The following is a 19,981-nucleotide window of genomic DNA, read 5'->3' as shown; positions in this document are numbered from 1 at the left end:
TCGCAAATAAACACGTACGGGTCGATCTCATATTGCTTTTGAGTTAGGCATAGTGTCTTCAGATCAGGGTATGTGTATCCTGTTTGCTGGGCCAGCAGATGTTATTCAGGGTAGTGCAACATTTCCCACTTCTTGAACCATGCTAACATTGCCAGAATAAGGAACACTACACTGTGCTGGGTATTCCACACTCAGTTGTCTCGCGACGTAAACCCTCAATTATTATATTGGGTACTCCACATGTTCAACCAGTCAGCACTTCCCATATCCTATTTTTTTTAAACATGTGCTTAAAATTGCACAACTGCCACTCAAGTAACTTTGCCACCAAATTAGTCAGTGACAAAAGGTATGTGTACTTTATCACAAATTTAATAACCTTAGTGGAAATGGTGGATGGTGTCCTCTGCCTGGTACGGTGCACTTCATAGCAAAATACACAATAGTCCAAATGTTTTCCTTGTCCACAAATGCCCTGTCAAAGCTGAAAGACTCTTATCAAAATGGGGAAGCGGGCTTGCTTGTCCAGAGAAACAAATATGAAACTGCAGTGCTCAACGTAAATAACTGCATGCTCAGCAACTAAGGCTGGTGATGCCGAAGACCTAATATTTCTGGGTTAAAAGGAACAAAGGAGAAAAGACCACTGCGGCGTATTAATGTTGTTTCAAAAGTATAACACCACAAAATTTGTGAGAGTCAGTTGGTGTATTTAGTTATGTTGGTCACCTCCTGCACCAATTTTTAATAAGATTCAAATGCGTTGCTACCAACCAGGACCTAAGCCTGACCTATGATCTAATAATAATAATAGTATCTATCTATGACCTATATGGACCCTCACCACTAGTTTGGTCCAGGTTTCACACGTGGCTTCTAGTGAAGTTCGAAGCTGCTTTGTAGAGCTGAAAGGAGACTTGCAGAGTAGAGAATTTTTTATTTATATTTTCCATAGAATATGTAAAAAACAATGTGCTGTACCAACTGTATTCAAAGAAATACAAATATACTTTGTTTTAGCTATGTGCAGATTACAGGTGACCGATGACACACAATGGCCGTCAAGGGTGAGAACACAAGAATACTACCACAGCAGGCACTGTCCTGAAATTCTAAGTCACCATTTGTCAGAAAGCAATGACCACGCACAGCCTAAGGATCATATTTAGCTCCTTCCATTATCCTTTTTATTGACAGCATGTTGGCTGCCATCCAGCCCATGAAAGTGAACCTTATCGTTGAAAGAACGGTTCAACAGCAAGCGAGCTGGTGATAGTGTCCATGATGGCGAAACCTGAAGAGGAGATACAAGAAGGTACATAAACACGCTATGTTGAGACATTGTGTATGTCCCTTCCTATCCCTCGTCTCAGGGTTTTTTGCTATGGACCTTCATGATGTTTCCTTCCGGAAACTTGACATATTTTTATGTAGAATTGTGAAGGTACAGCTAGGTGCTGTTAGCAAATCACACAGTACTTTTCTTGAAACAAGAATCCATAGAAGGTACACAATCATCTTCAACATTGCACACATCTATGGGACATGTTAATCACTTTGGAATGTCACAGACAGGTCATGGAGGCCGGCACATGATTAGTGGTGTTGAACAGACAACTATTAGTCATATTTTAGGCACAAAAAGCAGTTTTGGCACCTGCATGTTGAGACAGATGTATCTCTACATACTTTGCCATGACACAAATATATGAAGCAATAAATGTACTCTCCAGTTCATTATGGTTATTAGTCAACACTGCCAAGAATGTGGGAACACAGTGTTTTACCACCTACACTCTTCAAAATGACCTTCACACACGACACATTGTAGGTCAACGAGACTCCAGAATGATGTCCTCTCCCTCCCCATTAGCTGATAACATTTTTCTACAACCTTGCATAAGGGGAAGTTAGTACAAGAAACGCACACATTCCTTTTTTGAGCAAATTAGTATTCAGAGCGTTGCCATACTGTGGTAGGCCTGCAGTGCATTACGTGGTACAGCACACACTGTAAAAAATTTCACCGTAGAACATGTCCCCAATTCTAATGACAGTCTTCTCCAGTTTTTCAAACTGCCATTTCCCATAGTGCTTTATGGTATGACACAGTATTTCTAAATCTTTACTGTAGTTTACTGGTTGTAGCAGAAAAAAGACATCACTGTTCTCGATCACAGGACGCAAGCCATAAGTGCTATACGGAAACAGTACATGCTGCTCTCTAGCAGTTGTTCGTGTTTGGACATGGTATGGTGCATGCAGGGTAAATTCCATGGTTAAAATATCCAAACGTGAACAACTGTTAGATTACATGATGTAGAATGCTCTATAGTACAGTAAAACCTCCAAAGTCTGACACCTCCCTACCTCGGACAACTCCCCACGATTTCATTGCACGGGCAGGCTCCCATTGAAACTACATGGGGACGAAATTCTCTATGTCGGACACCTCCCTATCTTGGAAGTAGGATAGGGTTTTCCCTGCAAAGTCGGACAAAACCCTGGCCAAATTACCTCAATATCGGCCCATCTTTGCACCAAAAAGACCCAAAATGAGCCAGTGGCCTTGACTTTTGCCCCTTTTTTCCCTATACTGGTCACAGCATTTTGTTGCTTTAGTTTTTAGAGTCCAAAAACAAGTGCTGTCAGTCTACATTGTAATTCTTTATGTGAGCACTTGTCTTCAGTTTGTCTAGAGCCTTTGAACGAGCACTGCACCAAAGCTATCAGAAATGGGCTGACGCTTCAGAGACAAGTCCTTGCTGCTCGAAAAGCTCCAGAGGTAATGCCATTGAGTAGAATCTGAACAGAATTGAATATACTAAAATCAGTAATAATTATCAGTGAAGAGTGGGTAGAGGTACCACTACCAGGCACCACCACCAGGTACCACTAAGGACCTTAAATTGAAGAAGGGGGACATTTCTCACAGCTGTGATCTCTTCCATTTTTTGTTGCCGTCATATTCTGTAACTCGGACACCTCTATAAGTAGGAGACGCTTCGGCTGCACCGCGGGTGTCCAACATAGGAAGGTTTCACTGTATTTGTGTTCCGCATCATGTGACCACAAACAATATATGCTTTTGCTCATGCTGCACAGCACAGGCGAATTGAGCTGCATGTGAGGATAATAACATGAAACCCGAGGCGCGGAGGAAAAGGCATGACTTTACGGTCTCTGTGTCAGTTGTTTCATGTTGTAATTGCGTACCAGCTGGCCTGTACCTGAGAATAGGTTTGATGCATTGTACACGCACCATACACATGCAGTACGTGATGTGTTGTGATAGTAATGCCACTGCCAATTGAAGAATAATGCTCCAGGTGGATTGTTTCGGTACAATCTTGAACTATGTATACCAAGGGGTAGGGCATCTGCGTGACAGGTTTACCTGGAAGTAAGAATGTAAATGTTAGCTGAAGCCATTGAATAATTAACATTATCAATATACTGCTGCAGATGATACAAACAATAGCACACATGATGCTCCGATATGTTCTGCAGGAATGTCTCTGTACTCACAATATTAGTACAGAAGCTACAGAAAGGCATAAAACAAGTTTTTGTATACATAATACCAGAACACCACGGCGGACAGATTTACCTTACTTCACCTCAGAAAAAGTATGCACTGTTGCACACATGATGCTGTTTGAATGTCTCGAAAAACATAATTTATGACCAAAAGACATCAACTGGAAGATTTCGATTTACCTTAGTCAAAACTGAGAAAAAGTATGTGCTGTTGCACACATGAAACTGCTTGAACTGCCCTCGAGCGCTCTGGAAAAACACCTTATTTGTGACCAAAATACAACAGCTGAGCCAACATTGAATTTATACCTTACTCAAAATACACAAGATTTGCTGCCGTGCATATGATACGATGATACTGCTTAAATGTACTCTGAAAGCGCTGCCACCTCAGGCATGGTTGCTCAAGCTAGCGAGCAACAGCAAGGGTATACGAACACAAGAAGTCGAGCACAAGTGATGGAATGCACTTGATTAATCAGAAAATGAAATGTCTCAGTACCAGGTGTCACTGTTCCTTCAACAAAAACAGATGAACTTTGAAGGGGTGTCTGGTTGGCACTGGTGACAGCCTTCAGCTTGAAACCCAGACGGTGATAGTTGAGACGTGGAGTGCAAGCTTTTCGGTGGTGCCAGCATGCCTGCGAAATCATTTAACAAATAAGGCAATTCCAAATCTGTACTGAGAATACACCCGCTGGGGCGTAATCTCTAAAGGATAAAGCAGTAACCGACAGATAGCGTATTTTTCTCTTCTACGTGATGCAATTTGCACCGCATGACTGACTTGTCTAACATATTACGCGTCTTACCTTTATCTGCTGCCTAGTCCTACCCCTGCAATCTCCTGCTGCAGATAAGGTTGGCACAGCATCCCGGACGAGACATCTTCGGCTTCTTGTGAAACAAGTTGCGCATTGCTTCCGTAACATTCGTATGAGCCAGATGAACAGATCAAATCGCTCCTTTCGAAGGTGGCACCCAGTCGGAGTTGTAACCGATTGTTGCAGTCAATAGATTTCTCTTTCGCCTTTCGGAAAATTGTGGTTTGAAACATTGGAACTGCATGCTGAAGTGCTCTTGCAGACGGGAGCAAAACGCTCACACGTTCTCGGCACGCAGCACAGAACACGAATCACACCAGGAAGTCTGTACTGGCCTAGCAAATGCTTTGCAGTCGAAGGAAGCAAAACTCACGGCATTATATACTGGCTCCCTAATAGCGAACTGTTTATCACTTCCCCAATGTGAATCTGCGCAGCAGACGGCTCGGCAGGAGAAACTGGCCGGCTTGGCGGAAGAAACCAAGCCAAAAGTCATGCCAAGCCGGAGCGCGGGCGGACCACGAATGTGTCGTCGACACAGGGTTTGCGGGCCACAAGACGGGATGTTAGTGAAACTAAAAATTCACTTTTTCGGAAAACCGCGAGGAGTTTGGGATAACTATTTTGCATACATAATCAGTGTTCCCTTATGAACACATCGTGTGAGTACCATTCCATTCTGTAACACCCGAAAATCGGCGTAGCTGAGCTTTAACGCGCAGATTGTTTCGGGCTCTAAGTTCATTCTAGACTTGCGCATCACATGAGCGGTTCGATTCGACAGCAAGTACATATATCTCTTTGGAAGCCGGTCGCTCACGGCGGCTTCGGTACGCAACTCGCCGAAAGGACCCGTTAAGGTCACTTCCGCTACTGGGAGACAAACCGTGTCATCTTCCATTCCCCGCAGGAGGCATCAGCGTACGCGGATGTTTGGTGAGTGGCGCCACCACGGACCCCAGCCCCCAGTCCCAAGGTGTTATCCGTACCGTGCCGAAGGGATTTAAGGTGAAGGGTAGAAACCTTGAACGGTGGCAGTCGGGGTTTTGGTCAAGCCCCGGCTGATGGGTTGTAACAACTCCGGGACCTTCCCACATGTATGGACATGAAGTGTGGGCGACTTCAAGGAATGTCCGTGTATCAAACCTGCATGGTTAGAAACTCAAACTCCTCAAAGATCGCGGCCGCCAAACGGCCGCGGACCGAAGACCTTTCAGTTGTAACCAAGGGCTTCAGCCCAAAGTACCTTGTTCTTACATCTACCAGCAAAGATGGAAAAGAAAAATGCACACCATTAGGAAAAATGTCGCCTTTCTTTATCGAAAAGGCTATAAGATCACTTTCAAAGCATATCACAGAAATCAAGAAAATGAGATCTGGGGACATACTAGTGAAATGTACATCAGAAGCAGACTGCAACTACATACTGAATGCCAAAGAAATGATGGGGACACCCATTGCAGCCTCGTTGCACAAAACACTAAATACTTGCAGAGGAGTTATATCAGTTTCAGAACTGATAGATGTGCCAACAGAAGAGATCTTGGAAAATCTAAAAGAACAGGAGGTCATTGATGTGCGAAAGATAAAGATCCGCAATAATAATGAGTACATCACTACTAGAAACTTAGTCGTCACATTTGATCAACCTACACTCCCCGAGAAGCTTAAGATTGGATACCTCTCAGCAGAAGTTAGGCCGTATATTCCAAATCCTTTGCGCTGCTTCAGGTGTAATAGATTCGGGCATGCGGCTGATGCCTGTCGAGGTTCACCTTGCTGTGCACGCTGTGGCCAACCCCAGCATGAAACAAAGGATTGCAAGAGTTCTTGTAGTTGTGTTAACTGCTCAGGGGACCACCCAGCATACTCCCGATCATGTCCGAAATGGAAGCTTGAAAAAGAAATACTACACATCAAGGTGACACAAAACTTAACCTACACTGTGGCAAGAAAGAAAGCATCTCCGTTTATCTCTGAAAAATCGTTCGCTTCCGTAATAAAAGAAAAGCCCAAAATGGCAACATGTGCAACTCAAACTGAGATAGAATCAGTACCAAATTCACAAGAAAAGCAAACCGACACTATTTTTCCTCCCACATAGAGCAGCACACCTACAGTGCTGCCTACCACCTCACATTCCCACATGGAAGGTTCCATGGAGTGGAATGATGAGGACTCGAGCTCTGAACTGTCCTTTGCCAGTTTGAGCTCACAACCACAAAGAAAGCATAAAGCTGGCTTGTCTGCCAGCGGCTCACTTCCTGATATTTCCGACAAAGAGCTGGCAGAAGCCAGAAAGAAAGCTCCAAGGCAGAAAATAACTGCACCCAAAAAGACATGATCAGACATCATCACACATTAGGACACTTACTGGGCTGCTACTTCCTGGTATATTTGCTTTGTAACACATATGCTATGGGTCAGTCAGTTCTCCCCACAAACAACTGGTCTTGTCCCCAGGCGTCCTAAACCTTGGTGGACTAGTGATTGTGAAAAGACTCGCAAGGAACAAAATCGTGCTTGGGGAATCTTCCGAAGGTACCCGACCGCAGCAAATTTACTTACATTTAAGAAAACTCGGGCTAAAGCACGTTGGACCCGACGGCAAGCTAAGCGAGAATCGTGGAGGAATTTTATATCATCCCTAAACAATAACACACCTTCCAAAGTTGTATGGGACAGTCTCAATAAGATCAAGGGTGATTACGCAAGCTTATCTGTTCCATTACTGCAAGTAGGTGGTACACCCTGTCAGGGCATAGAGCAACAGGCAGACGCGCTCGGTGAACACTTCCAAAGTATCTCAAGCTCGTCACACTATAGCAATGAGTTCTTAAAAATCAAAAAACAAGCTGAAAAACAGAATATTCCAAAGGGAACAGGTGACAAGTATGCATATAATATGCCGTTTACGATAACTGAACTGTTAAAAGCATTATCATCATCAAAAGTCACAGCTCCTGGACCAGACCGCATCACATATTCGATGCTCTGTCGACGGTCAAGGGAATCACTAGAGGGCCTTCTTCAATTCAACGTCGTTTCGAAAGAGGGTCACCTTCCTTCCCGTTGGAAGGTTGCAACCATTATCCCCTTCTTAAAACCAGGGAAAGATCCATCAAATCCATCAAGCTACAGACCCATAGCACTCACAAGTTGTCTTGGAAAAACTTTTGAGCGTATGATAAACAATCGTCTCGTTTATTACCTTGAGGAAAACGAATGTCTAGACCGTTACCAGTGTGGGTTCCGGGCTGCGTGCTCAACTACTGATCATCTCGTGCGGCTGGAAACAGTTATTAGGGAATCGTTTGTCAGAAGGCAACACTGCCTCTCTGTCTTTTTCGACTTAGAAAAAGCTTATGATACCGCATGGCGCTATGGTATCTTGCGAGATCTGTGCTCTTTTGGAATCCGTGGTCGCATGCTATGCTGCATCGCTGACTTTCTGGAAGGGAGAACATTCAGAGTTCAACTCGGCACGGCCTTGTCACGCCCATTTATACAGGAGAACGGTGTCCCACAAGGCCCTGTGCTGAGTGTCACACTCTTTATCGTTAAAATGAATTCCATTGCAAAGGTCATCCCCCCTTCTGTCAGCTATTCCTTGTACGTGGACGATATTCAGATATCTTGCAGTTCCGTTGACCTTGGTCGGTGCGAAAGACAGCTGCAGCTAACCATAAGCAAGTTAAGCAAATGGGCCAATGAAAATGGTTTTAAGTTCTCACCAGACAAAACAGTATGTGTTCCATTTTCCAGAGTAAGGGGGATAACACCCGAACCCACGTTGAAAATGAATGGATATGATTTATCAGTCAAGTCAGAGTGCAAATTCTTAGGTGTCATTTTTGATAGAAAGCTCACCTTCTCGTCTCATATGAAATACCTCAGAACAAAATGCATGAAATCCTTAAATCTTCTGAAAGTGCTGTCGCACAGGTCGTGGGGAGCAGACAGAGCAACTCTACACCGAATCTACATATCAATTATTCGCTCCAAACTTGACTATGGCTCTGTGGTTTATGGCTCAGCACGTCAATCTGTCCTGAGATGTCTAGACCCCATTCACCACCAGGGTCTGAGACTGGTACTGGGAGCATTCCGCACCTCGCCAGTCGAAAGTCTCTACGTGGAATGTAACGAGTGGTCATTGAGTCGACGGAGATTCTACTTAGCATCTTCTTATGCATTAAAAGTCAGGGGATACCCATGCCACCCAGCTTTGCCGAGTATCAACGGTACTCGTTTTGAACGGCTTTTCCTTCATAAGCCTGCTGTTGTCCCACCGCTTTGCATGCGTATTCAAGACGAGGTTGAGTCATATGGTTTTTCTGAATATAGTTGTCAGGTTGTAAAAGCTAGCGGGAGAGTTCCTCCGTGGCAGCCAATTCCAAAGCATAACTCTTCATTAACTAAATATAAGAAACAGGATACTCCGCCTGTTGTGCTACAGCAGGAATTTCTGGCACTGAAGCAAAGTTTCGGAGAGCATGTAGCCTTTTATACAGACGGGTCGAAGACCTGTACAGGAGTTTCATGTGCGATGATAACGGAGGCTTCTACAACATCTCACCGCCTACCGAATATGTTATCAATCTTTAACGCTGAGGTTTATGGTGTAATCTTAGCACTCAATTACATCTTAGAACATCACATCAACTCTTCGGTCATTTACACTGACTCATTTAGTTCCCTACAAGCCATATGTAGCATACAGATGTCAAAGAACCTTCTTGTACAGAGAGCGCAGTGCCTTGCGAGTAGAATAATCAGCAAACATCTCCATTTAAACTTTTGCTGGGTACCCAGTCATGTGGGCATACCCGGCAACGAACGTGCTGATGCAGCTGCTACAGCTGCAATTTCCTTTAACATGACTCCATTCGATATTCCTTCTCAGGACCTCGTGGCGGTCCTAAGAAGAACGATAAATAGTAAATGGCAGCAACACTGGAACCAACAGCACCTCAACAAACTCCGCCTAACGAAGGATACCATAGGGAATCAACCAAACAATTTAGGAAACCGTTTCCATGAAGTAATTTTAGCTCGATTAAGGCTCGGTCATACTTTCATCATGCATGGTTTTTTACTCCGTGGAGAGGAGCCTCCCCAATGCACTTGCTGTGGTGAGCAACTCTCTGTGGTGCACATCCTAATCACATGTCCATTATACGAAAATCACCGTCGTCGCCATTTTAAAGAATTTTATCAATATCACCTGCCCTTTCACCCCGCTCTATTGCTTGGGGATGAACCGCTTTTACCCTACATGAGAATTTTTAACTTTTTTAGAGATATCGGCTATCTAAATGTCCTATAAGTGAATGGCTTTCCCTTTTACTGTGGTTTACACTTCGAATTCTGAGATAATTCGGTTTTAATTGAACAGTTACTTTTATCTTTCCACACACATCACTGTTTTGGCGCATTATAGTCTAGTTGCTCATGCGCCATAAAAACTGCAATCATCATCATCAACCTCTTCCATTACCTGCCGGACCCACACACATTTGCTTAGGTAGTGCTCCGGCGACACGAACGACGGGTGAACTAAATCGAAGCTCGCGCCACTATCTCTTAGTACAGTACAAGACAACCCATTTACTTGGAACTGGTACAAGTATGGTCTCATGAGCTCGTCCTCACTTTCACTAGTGTCACTCTCGTATGCCATTACGACACGTGGGTTTCTGCAACCTACGGCAATGTGCCCTTCTTCGTTGCATCTGTGGCATACGACGGGCTGCTTTTTCTCAAAGGCTTTCGCTTTTTGTTTCTCGTCGCGCCCTTCTTTCCTTTTTTGATCCCCTTTCGCTGTCCCAGCACGGCTATTCTCAGTGCCTTCCTCGCGGGCACGCTCCCTTTGTTCTCGTTTCCGCGCGTTTGCGGGGTTTGGCCAACTTGGTCTTCTGTCTCCTACCGGACTTACGGGCGCCTTGACCTCTTTTACGTCTAGCCCTCTCAATGAGACATACTCGTCTGCCTGGTCCGCGGCAGCCTCTATTGTCGTTACGCCGGACTTATCTCTGATAAAGTTTCTAATGTTTCCAGGAATCTCTTGATAGAACTGTTCCATTGCAAACACCTCAACAGTTTTTTCGGCGTTTCCGTACGCATCAGAACTTTTCAACCACTCGCGCAGATTTGCCTTTATGTCAATTGCCCGTTCGGCAAAACTGCTGACATTCCTCCCTGCTCCATCGCGGAACCTTAGCCTAAATGCTTCGGCGGAGAGACGGAAGCGCTTTAGCAGACTCTGCTTCACTTTGTCGTAGTTCTTAGCGTCCTCTGCTGAAAGGCGAGCTATACTATCTGCGGCCTCACACGGTATTACTGTTAACAATCTGGCTGGCCAAGTCCCTTTAGCATACGCTTCCCTTTCACACGCCCGCTCAAAATTGACGAGAAATAGTCCAATATCCTGGCCAATCTTGAATGGTTGCAAGAACTTCGACATGTCTAGGTTTTCTGCTCTCGGCACACTTTGGTGGCTCTGCGACTGACTCGTAGCTTCCCTTTGGAGCTCTAATTCCAATTTCAACTTTTCCAGTTCTAGGTTTCGAGACTCCCTTATCTGCTCGAGTTTCAGTCTCTCTAACTCAAGAGCTTGTTTTTCTCGCTCTTTTTCTTCCCTTTGCTTCTGTTCTATTGACTTGAGAGTTTCAGTTATTTCATCTTTCTCAAGTTCTGCCTCAACAATAGCGTCAATGATATGCGCCTTCCTTGCCGTACTGCCAATGGAAATCCCGAATTCTTTGCACACCTCAATCAAATCAGCCCTCAGGAAGCGTGTCAGGTCCATGATGGAACCTTTCGTTTGACGAACTTGTCCTAACACCTCTCTGATGTACTCAGTAAAAACCCAACTAGCACTGTCAGAGGGACCCCCCAGATAGATATGATTCCCCACACATCTACTCCTGGCCAAATGAGAACAAAGTCAAACCGCTCACCAGTTGCATCCCGAAATCGTGGATCCCATCCCACCGCTGCCACCAGTTGTTGCGAACCGCCGGATGGTAGCGAGGCCGATCCCAACACCCTGGGGCAGGAACGAAGGCAGAGGCAAGGAGCACAGCGAAACAGAAAGTGTATTTACAGAAGTATACAGGAGTTCTCTCTGGCGGGACACAGTGTCTGCTTAAATAGGCGACGTCCCTGGGAATCAGGTCGGAGTCGGCAGTGGCTCCAGGAAAGCTGACCTCGTTGTCTCCCGTTTTGTCCCTCAAGAATGGGCTCTCGGACTGTGAGGAAGATGGCTTCCCGAGTTGTGGGAGGAAGGCGAAAATGGCGAGTCGTAACAATATGTGTCTGCAACTGCGTCTCGAGTGAAATAACTTTCAAGAACATCCAGTGAATGAGGACAATGTGATTGTGAGGGCTGCAGTTCGTGTTGTCGTATTTGAATTTTCGTTTTTGTAGAAAATTCCTGTTGTAGGGAGGGCGAGTGTGACGGTTTGAGGATTTGCTTCTGGGAGAGGTGAAATGGCTTTCCCGGGGGAAGCAACTGTAACACGATACGACCCGCCTTGCGCGAAGTTGCAGTGCCAAGGGGGCCATGAGGACTCGTCCGGCAAACGTTCGGCCACATGTTTTCGGGTGCTCCCGGTGTCCGGTTTCAACACAGCGTCCGCGAAGAGTGTCTAAAAATAAAGAGCAAAAAGAAAAGCCCGCGAAAACGAAGGAAGTGGCAGTGGGCGGTTGGTTCGGACACGAAAAGGAAGCATAGAGAACACTGCGACTGATCGCCAGAACCGAGGTTCAGCGGCCAGTAAGTTGCTGTAGTTGCTGTTGTAGTAATTCGAAGGAAGTCATAACCCAGGACTGATAATTCTTGGAGAAGCATCTCATCTTTTGTCGACGCCGGGATCCTCGCTTCAGCCAGTCATCGGCCCCTACGCTTCGGACGTGAATGTCGCCCCAAATCCAGGATTCATCGCTGTGTGACGAGAGACGACGCACTCGGTGAGAGCACTGATTTTGTCACCGTGCCGAGGTCCTCTTTAGGTTAGGGAAGGCCATAGTAGATCTGTGTGAGCATTTTTATCTTCTATATCGTGTATCGCATTTGCCACATTAAATGTTTGTTGTTTCTTTTGTGCTGAGTCTCTCTGCCTCTGCGGGTGCCCACGTTAGCGTTTCCCATCTCGTTGTGCTCCGTCTGCTCCAAAACCGGGAGGCGTCACAATATATGGTGAGAGGGTGAACCCGGTACAAGTGATGCAGTCGTGCTTCATACTTTCTTTTGACCGGCGCAAGAACTCTTGTATATTACTTGCTTGGCGCAGGAACGTTCCTTTTATATCCGTTGTTCACGTAATGGATGCGTTTGTCTGTGTCCTACGATTTTGCGGTGTAACGACAACAACAAATAGTAATGATGATATAGTGGGATGTTTCGCCGCTGAGGCAGCACCCTATCCCATTGCTGGAGGGAGAGAAGATGGTGAATCATGATGAAGATGAATGTTCAGAGTTCACACAGGAGCCCTGTTGCTGCTAAGAAGGAGATGAGGGCTTGAAGAGCTCGTAGCTGATGAGCAGGATTGACCGAAGGCCCAAGCAGTTGAGGAAGGGGAAGTGAGGGTGTCCCAGTGGCTTCAAGTTGGCGCTGGAGGACTCGTCGCTCGGTGAAATACTTCTGAGAGTCGATGAGAATGTGCTTGACAGTACTTGGAGTGTTACAGCAAGGGCATAGCATTGTGTTACTATAACCCAGCTTGTGGCGAAAGTATGGGGTGAATGCGACGTTTAAACGAAGTCGACGGATGATAGACATAACGGTCCGACGAAGGGTAGACGGCATTATGAAGGGCAGTGTGGGATCTACTGAGTGAAGGAAGGATGCTTCCGGGATGTCTTGACGCCATTGGTTGGCGGCCTTTGCTGATGTGGGGAGGTAAACATTGCTTCCAGCACCGTGTGTCGGAGATTTCCGGCGCACGTCAAAAGAACCCCAGGTGGTCGAAATTATCCGCAGTCCTACCCTGCAGCACGTGCAGCATGTCACCACACTAGGCAGACAAACCTTACGTGTAACATCACGGCACCATTATTATTATTATAAGTTCGTCTATCCCCTTTTTGCAATATGTTGCAGTGAAGTATTGTGACGTTCTTGACTGTCAACTGCCACGTCTTTTGGATCAGCAATAAGCCACGGCTATACGAGTTTTATGCTACAGAAGCAAAATTTTGTGACATGCAGCATTACCCACCCCCCCCCCCAATGTCAGCATTGCCAACAGTTTTTACTCTTACAGTTCTTTTACAGTTTGACAGTTTTTACTCTTACTATGCGTGATATAGAGGAGAAATAAGCCTTCGTATCAGGGTAAGGTTACGACGGATCCCCTAACACTCAACCACTGGCACTTAAAGCAAGAGTGTAAACAACTGTTCGATTTATTCTCTCTATAATAATAATATAATATCCGTCTCGGTATCTATCCGTACAGCACTAGCGTGTAGGGTAAGGGTAAAAAAACGCACGGTTTCTGTAGACTTACTATCCGATTTTTTCCGAGAGCGTACAACATTTGTGTAGTTACTGGAATGGTTCCCGTGTGCGTTTGGTGTTTGTTTCCTCGGCGTTTTGTCACGACGTATTAATAAAAAAATTCGATTTAAATATACGACGCATTTTATCCAAACACTGATAACACCTGTTTTATGTTTCCTCAACTAAAATGCTTGTTTTTATTCGCAGTTGTTACGCATAGCACCTATCGAATTATTTCATACTGTCACTGAATAGGAAACAAAGATTCGACTTTCAAAACTTTTTATTTTCACCTTTTTAGCGAGCTCCAAAACCTTATTGATACCAGCAGATCAATGTCCGAACCAAAGGGACTGTTACGTGGCAAACTATTGAGAGCTTACTCTTACCCACCGTGCTCTTACCATCTTGTATTTGCGTTCTTTCTTGCATCATGTGCTGACTTTATTATTATTATTATTATTTGTGGATTTTTTGTGTTTATGTTGTATTGTGTGTATACCTTGTTGTTTTTTGTCATAGCATTTTTCGCTGCCTTGTCTAGACATGGGTTGGGTCCCCCATCGCAAAGGTAATGGGCACACAAAAAATCAACCCCTGAATGCAAGACGATGCAGATCATGTTGGTTGGTACGCACCATGGTAAAGAGCGCAACAGAAATGAAAGTTTCAAAACTTCATTTTCTGTTGCAATCTTTACCATGGTTTATGGTGGCAAGTTTCAAAGATTCCCATGCAACAGGGGGGGGGGAATATGTTTATTAAGAAAAAGGAAGGAAAGGTCAGTCAGACGGAGGCCGGCTTGCTATTCCAAAAGAATGGAAAATAGGGGGAAGAAAAGAAAATGAGAAGGAAAAAGGAGAAAGGGGGAAAGAAATGAAAAGGGGAAGACAAAGAAGTAAAGAAAAGGAAAAGACAAAGAAGAAAAGAAAAGGAAGAACACAAAACACAAAACTAAAACTGAAAAGTCACACACACGGTCACACAATCACAAGGCGTTGACAAGGTTCGAAGCGTGGAGAAAGCGGAGGAGCGCAGTGGTGACTGCCCACTGGGTCGACTGACGAACGGGATCCAGTAAGGTAGCTAGTGTCATAGTGCCGTAGCCAAGCTGGGATAGATGACGGCAGAGGGCGTCACGGTGCAGAAGGTGTTGCCGGCAGTGTAGGATGCAGTGGGGAATATCACCCACCACGCCACAGCTAGTGCAGAGGGGAGTGCTAGACTGACCCATTCTGAACAGTTGCAGCGGTCGACATTTAGACGCAGATGGTGCAGGAGCGATTGATTGCAGGTGACTGTTGTATGAGGCAGCCTCAGCTCTGAACGCTTGGGCCCGAGCAGCACACCGGCGGCGTATAGACATACAACACGCAGAAACAGTAAGGGGCAGATGTACCGTAGCATGAGTTACAACTTGTGCAGCACGTCGTGCAGCCGCATCTGCGCGTGAGTTACCAGATAAGCCCATATGACCGGGAATCCACTGCAGAGAAAGACCGTGACCATTTGCACAGAGCCGATTGTATGCCTGGATGATCATGCTGGGCAGGTCACGTATGATGGTGGGGTGGGAAGACAGCAAAAGGAGGAGGGACGCCCTGCTGTCAGTGGGGACAACCCAGGACTTCTTAGGTGGCAGACCAGCAATGTACTCTAGGGCTGCGGAGATGGCATACAGTTCCGCCTCAGTAGAGGACACAGGATGGGGCAACGTGTAGGCTTGTTCGTGGTCCGTATCTGTGACGTAAAAGGCTGCCCCTGATGTGTCGCGCATCACAGATGCATCTGTGAAGATTTGACGACAGCAAGGGTAGGTGGAGTTGATATGTGCCAAGGAGAGCTGATGGGCTACTACTGGAGAAGCTTCGTGTTTTCGAGGAAGGTCCGGGATTGCAGGTTGAATGACAGGACGTTCAAGGGTCCACATAGCTGGCGCAAAAGAGGGAGTAGGTGTCGTGGGCGGGAGATAATCCCTTAGGTGGACAATGGCAGTACCGAAGGTGGATGCAGGGCAGCTTTCTGCAATCGGACAAAGGGGATGGGAAGGGTGGGTCAGACAGCGGGCGTATACGCGCAGGGTGGTTGAGTCCCGTAGAGTAGGAATAGGGTGTTCTCTAGCTTCTGCGAGGACGGAGTAGGTCTCCGTTGTCCGAGGAACCCCTAGGCAGACACGGAGGCTGCGGGCTTGAAAGTTGAGAAGATCTCGGTCTTGGGTGGGACTGATTCCTTGTAGGATAGGGAGGCTATACCGTAGCGTGCCCAAGAGAAGAGCCGTATGGACTCGGTGGAGGTCCCCAGGACGCCCCTCGACACGCTTAAGGACGTTAACCAGGCTTGAAGCTTTGACAATAAGTGTCTTCACGTGAGGAGACCATGCCAAGCCTCGGTCAACGGTAAAACCCAAGTAACGGCAGGTTGAGAAAAATGTGATGGGCGACCCAGCAAGGGATGATGAGTACTTGTGAAATGACTTCATTGAAAAGGCCATGGCTACAGTATTGGCAGGTGAGATCGTTAGGCCGCGGTCGGCGAGATAATGGCATATTGTTTCCAAGGAGCCGTGCAGACGACGTTGGATCGCATCACGAAGGGCAGATGTCCAAATACAAATATCGCCCGCATAGAAAGTAACGTGAGTGTGTTTTGGCAGCTGTGCTGAAAGGGAGGCCATGATGAGATTAAACAATAGGGGGCTGAGTACGCTACCCTGTGGGACAACTCGTTGGACGTGATGCGAAGCAGTATCCCCGTCCGTAGTGCGTACAAAGAGAGAACGGTCTGTGAGGAAGTCTCGCAGCCATTGCGGGAAGAGAACTCCTACGTTGGCATCTTGGAGTGCTCGCAAAATTGCCTTATGCTGCACACTGTCATACGCCTTCTTAACGCCAAGCAACAGGTTCTGAATGCCTCCACCTGCTTAATGTTCAGGAAATGGCTGGTTATCGAAAACACTTGCCCCCCCCCCCCTTGTTTGCGCTGTTATTCGCGCGCGCGCCCCTATCACTCGACGACGCCGACAATTGAAGCCTGCTTGCCGGCATCCCGCAAGGAATGGGAAAAGACGCGTACCACTGCTCAGGCTGCTTGAGAGGCAGGTAAGGACAAAGAATAGTCATCCAAAATTCGTGCTAGAAATCAAATAACTCTAACTGTTATGGTGTTCGGTGTCCCGGCTACGCTAACAATAGGTTTGTAGTGCTCACCGCAAATCCAGAAATCCCGTCTTTTTTTCTCGAAAAACACGGGATTCTGGGACGTTAAAAACTGTGGGGATCGCATGGATTTCGGGATATCCCGGATCCTAACACTAGTCTAGACGGGATGTCGGTGAAACAAAAAAGAAATTGAGTTTTTTTCTTTCTTTTTTATGAAGCTCCAAACAATTTAGTTAAACTGCTGAGTCGGAGTGTTGATTTGGAGTAAAGTGGAGATTTAGTGTTCCCTAATGGACACACAGCGTGAGTATCGTTCACTTCTGTGGCACCAAGAAATCGGCGTAGCTGAGCTTTTAAATGCAACCCGATCGAAAAATACGACAAGACTCCGTCAGAAATTGTAATGGTGCATTAGAATATTTTGATGCACCATCAAAAAAGCATGTAGGCACATTAACAACTCCTAGTGGTCTAACAGGATTGTTGGCGATCCGACAAATGCGGTCCCACAGCCCGTCAGGTGGGCCGACTGGCTCCACAAAAGGACCAGATGGTATCACAGGACCCCTGGCGGTCCAACAAAGCGTATTCAACTGCCCATCAGGCGAGCTTAGTGGTCCCACAGGAGTATCCAATGGTCCGTCAACGAGGCTTTGCGGTCAAACAGGTGATGCCTCATAAAAGATTAAGGGCCCCTGACGGGGCATCAGAGATATGGCATAGCGTATAATCGCCAAAACACTCCACGCAAGACGCTGTAAAGGACCGAACTGCAAAAGCTTAGACGGAAACTGCATCCTGTCTTGTCCTTCAGTGTTTACCTGTGTAGAAAGTTCTAGATGTTGTATGAAATGAGCAACGCTGTAGCCGACGTTCTCACAGTATTCAATATGGCAGCTCGCATTTTCCTGACAGGCCGACGGACCTCAGATCGTCAAGCTACTAATGTTTATGCCGTCTAACTCATTGCTACTCGGAGCTTCATAGGTGGACGTCGTTTTCCGTATACATTTCCCTAGTCCTTACGGAATTATCTGATGGAATGGAGTGTTGCGAGAGATAAAAAAAAAAAAACGCATGATTGCGCTGCAGAAGTTCGATTCTCGGTGGACCTACCAAATGTTTAAACCAAAAGGTCTAAGAAACACAGATGTTGTGTTAGTCTTGAGTTAATACCCCAAGCGATTCCTCACGTCAATGTTGCGTGTGTGAATACATAAATAAATTTAGACACCTCACCCCTTCTATTTAACTGTGGCAACAAACAGGACTCCCGAATTCGCCAAAACACGGAAGAGAAGCTGTAAGTATAGTGTATGTGCTGTCTGCATTCGCTTCTACTTTGATGCCAACGCACCACAGGAAATGGAAGCTGCCATCCCAAGTGAGCTTTTGGGCCTTGAGTTCTGGAGGGCCTTTCTTTCACTTTTTCTGTTAACTTCTTGAAATGCTGCGCGCATTGTATAGACCCTTTCGCGACGCCAGGGTGCGCCAACGCACGACAGCTGGATGTGCGTCCCATTGGTCTTCCGGTTACAGCTGTTGTTTGCAAAGACCCTTTTGACAGCTCCACGGCGTCAGGTAGCGCCAGCGCACGTTAACCTGTTTTGTTCCCCGTAGGTCTTCCGGTTTGCGCTGTTTGTTTGCAAACAGTGAAATGGTGTATACAGACAAAAGGAAGAACTGAAGCGAGAGGGATTAAATTCTGTCATGCGAGGAGCCGGAAAAAAGAGAGAGAAGCAAATTTTCTTTTTTACTTTTTTTTTTACTTTTCTGGAGCTTCCATTAGCCCTTTAGACCCTTAGGTCCTAATGGTCCCATCAAACCGCTGAACCGTTAGTCCTATTGGAGATGTCCGCAATTACAATAGGCCTATTGACCTAATGGTTCCATTAGGATTGACTCTGATGGATTTTTCGATTGGGCTGAACTGATGTGCGCCTGTTTCAAGCGAGACTATGTTGACGATGAGATGTTGCTTAAAGCAAGTCACTTTAATAAGCAAGGTTTAGAGATTCTTTATTTAAGAATATATCACAAATTCGAAGTTGTACGTATTTAGAGTATCGCATCTTAAATACTCTTTTCGGTATTTTTGTATCTTACTCAGTATTTTTCTTGAATGTATTCTTAACTTAAAATACATTTTTTGTGGTATTTTGTACTCAATACTCTAATTACTTATTTGGCTCTCCCTGTCAACCTTTCTTTACCTCGTCGTTTCATTCCCCTACTTGCTGGAAGGGAATTTTCCACAATTATTCCGTCTTGGCCCTGACACTGACCTCTCCCTAAGCCTCCCTTTAGTGGTGTTGTGGCAGGTGTACTATCCCTGTTCTGTTCCTGCGTGTCATAGGGGGAGATTTGAATGGACGATAAGATATGAGGACAGCAAAGTACCGAGGACTGACGCCTACTGTGACATGACGTAACAAGAGCTGCCACGGTAGCAAGCCTTCGTCCTTAGGATACAGGGTGTTTTTCGTTTTCAATCAGGACAGATTTTTTATAAAAAGGCTGTCGGAGCAACGTGAATTTCGTTTTTGCAGTTGAGTTCTACAGCCATGCTGACATCCTCTTGAAGAAAGTATAAAACCGCAAGATGGCTATTTACCTAAAATTCATTAATTAGCTCTTTAATTAGGGGATTTCTTGGAATAGCGAAACAGCAGAATAAGAGACTAACTGAGGTGAAAGCCATGCCACGTTTAAAAAATCCCGAAACACGCACGTGCATTAATATATCCATCCCCAAATTTTGATATGCAAATGAGCCGAAACCGCGGAGACCGGGAACGCAGGGAGTACAGCCATGAAGGGAGGAAACACAAGGAGCGGATCTTCCCTCCGGACTAGCGTAGCCACCCTCTAGAGGTCGCTCGCGTTAAAATCGCCATTGCGTCTTGTGCACCACGTGATCCTCTCCAAGGTTTCGGGTTTTCAAGGCT

Source organism: Ornithodoros turicata, unplaced genomic scaffold, assembly GCF_037126465.1.
Source record: "Ornithodoros turicata isolate Travis unplaced genomic scaffold, ASM3712646v1 ctg00001042.1, whole genome shotgun sequence".
Taxonomy (NCBI): Eukaryota; Metazoa; Arthropoda; class Arachnida; order Ixodida; family Argasidae; genus Ornithodoros; species Ornithodoros turicata.
Note: the sequence above shows the minus strand (reverse complement) of the source record.